Below are 3,062 nucleotides of genomic sequence, written 5' to 3'. Positions count from 1 at the left end.
AACAGCTGAGCATATTTACGACAGTGCACTTTTACTTTCGCCCTCTGGGGGGAGCCTCGCTGGAAAATCAACACCGGTTGCATAGTGTACCTTTAAACAAAAGTTTTATTTTCATCAACAATAATACTTTGTGTTTGCTTATTAGATGAAATCCTGATGAAACACATGTTTTTGTCTTTGGTTGTAATGAGTGTGAATATCAAAGTCAAAAAAACATTTGTAAGGCGCTGTAGGGTTTAAAATAAAACATGTTTCTCTGATTTTTTCTGAATCTCAAGTAAAATGATTAGATTTATGTATTAGTAGCATGAAGAAAATAGCAGAACATCTCTGCCAGTAAGTATAAAATAAAGACTCAAAAAGGACGGGGGGATTTACTCAGAGACATGTTTATCTGTCCATAAAAAAGGGTCAAATATAAAAAAAAAGCATAATTTGGCAGCAGAAAAAGAGAAAACAGCATCTGCTGGGCCTCTTTTTGTTGATTTTGGCAAAGGGCTGAGTGTGGTTTGCGTTGTCCGACTGTGGTCCTCTACTCAGCCCGTTTCCCTCGTGGGAGATTCTCCTTCCTCTTTCCCCCCTCCAGCTTAACTCCCACCTCCCTTGCTGCATTTTATGAAGCAGTTAAGTTATTTTACATCATGTCTACACTCCACAACATCTCCCCCTGCCCCTTCTCTTTCTACAAATCTCACTTGTCATTATGAAAATAGACCCAGCCTGCAGCTTTGCACGCCAGCATCTGGCGATAGAATGGTCCCTCTGTGCACGAGGATGTGGGCACTGCATGCTTAAAAGCGTGTGTTAGAGTGTGGTTTTCAAGGAACAGGAGAAGGTGGATGAGTGATTGCTCGCAGGTGACTGCTGAAAAAGTTCCTGAGCTGGAGCTCTTTCCAGCGTGACAGGTGAAGTTTCCAATGGCGAGTGTAATTATGACAAATGGCCTGGGTCATAGCCTGGGTGTCCTTGTAAAAGCTCTCAACGGGGCACCATTCAGCTGAAAGACTACTGCACACTCCTACAGATGCAGGTACCTATCTAGAGCAACAAGCGGAGTAATCTGAGAAAACAATCTCATGGGAAGAGACAATGTGGAAACTCCAGGAAGGCCCTGGCTAGGTTTTTAAAGTAGTACCCCTAAGCACCACCCTCTAAATGTTTTTATGATATAAACTTGATAAAGTTGCTAAAAACAACAGGCAAGGTTTAAGGTCTTGGGACAGATGTTCGGTAGCTTTCACCAAATGTTAGCCCCATTTCCATTACATTTTTCCATACACTTTGACTCGGGTCATTTTTGGTCTCTTAAGAGAAGTACTGTAGGTGGAGACAAATGAAGATTCCTGGGGCTTGCTGAAGGGGCAGGGGTGTGTTCAGCAAGATACCCTACAGTGCTTTGATCCAACTGTGAAGGCTGTAACTCAAGAAGGTACAATGTCATATTTATACCTATAATTTGTCACAAAAGTCAGCTTTAAGATCTTTGTAGTGTGTTTTTTTTTTTTTAAATGACCCTACTTTTAAGTCAGCAGAGCTCCATAGTCTCAGGCCTCTCTTGCTGCTTGCTCAGCCAGGATGATAAGTTGGATTTCCCCTCTAACCACAGCCATAATGCCAGCCAGTTATTTCCTATTAGTTTTTTTTGTCACAAAAAGTAGTTTAAAGATGCTTATTAGGCAAGAAAATACACCTCGAAACTTAATTTGTGTAGCTAATAGATCAAGATTATTACCTTACCTTTGATGGGGCTTTTTAAGGAGCAGCAGGCTAAGCTGCTGCGAGGCCAGCTAAGCCAACATCGGCGGTGGGAATCCTGATTAGAATCTTCATAACACAAAAAATAACATTTTTGCAGTGGCTGAACCTGAAAATAAAGCTTTAGGTATTGGGTTAAGATTGCTAGTACCATATTATAACATCTAATATTTTTTAGTGTAGCCCTATTTTTCTTACTGTGACTAACTGTATGTGCTCTTTTTCACTTTCATCCTCTAACATGGGAGCTGGCTTAGCGCTCGTCTTCCTGGCTGTCTGTTTCCTGGATGGTGCCTTTTTTATCTGTATATCTGCTTGAACCTCATTAGGTCTCAGCAGAAGGCCGTTCACACTGAGCCTAGTTCTCATGTTTTCCTTTCCACTGTCGCTACATGCATGCTTGGTGTGAGGGTTTGCTTTCAAGTCAATGAGTCGGTGCAATCAGCTCGTTTTAGATTTAGATGGAATCAGTTTGACTCTATGATCTGGTTGAAACGTCTCTGTAAAGTACCTTGAGGTGACATGTGTTTGGAACTGGGGCTATATAAATAAATTGGATTGAAAGTAGGTAATAATTGTTTTTACTTTTTTGCAGAAGTAAGGTAAGAAAAAGGTTTTAATGGAATAATGAACAAGCAAAGCACTCTTTTGCCTTGCACATATACATGATCTTTACCCCTGGCTCACACCGACTCCGGTCTTACCGGTGCGGTGCGGTGGGTGCGGCGCCGCAGTGATTCCAAGTCATTAAAAAGACGTAAACCTCTCTCACCGGCTGCTGAGCTGTCCGGCTGCGGTTACCGAGACACTCCGGCGCTGCAGAAAATTCAGCAAGAAAGCTATTTGCATTTTTTGTGGTTTTATCCTGATGGTGTTGCAGATGTACAAACAACAGTTTGGATAAAATTTGCTCAGATGAGGAAGAACGTCCATTTCCACCCATTTTCTGGAATCCTCACCACGACCACTGCAGAAAGATAAAAATAAAAAATAAAACAAATAAAATAATAAAATAAATAAAAGATAAAAAAGTCAAATCTTTATTAACATTTTAATGCTGAGATATATTTTTTATTTGAACATTGGAAATTATCAATCAACTGAATAATTTTAAAGTTGGTCAAGTTTCATTAATTGTCTGTTGGAACAAAAGCACAAACAAAACAGCCTATTTTGTAGGGAGTAACACTGTTATGATTAATCATGGTAGCTTAAGTAAAGCTAAAAGCTGTTGTATGTTTTTATTACTGCCACCCGCTGGACAGATGGGGTGCTGCAGGTTTTGTCAGGCTGAATGTCCTGGGGTT

The sequence above is a fragment of the Cyprinodon variegatus genome, unplaced genomic scaffold (genome assembly GCF_000732505.1).
Source record: "Cyprinodon variegatus isolate N-32 unplaced genomic scaffold, C_variegatus-1.0 Scaffold825, whole genome shotgun sequence".
Lineage (NCBI taxonomy): Eukaryota > Metazoa > Chordata > Actinopteri > Cyprinodontiformes > Cyprinodontidae > Cyprinodon > Cyprinodon variegatus.
The sequence above is the reverse complement of the archived record's forward strand: the minus strand, read 5'-3'. Positions refer to the sequence as shown.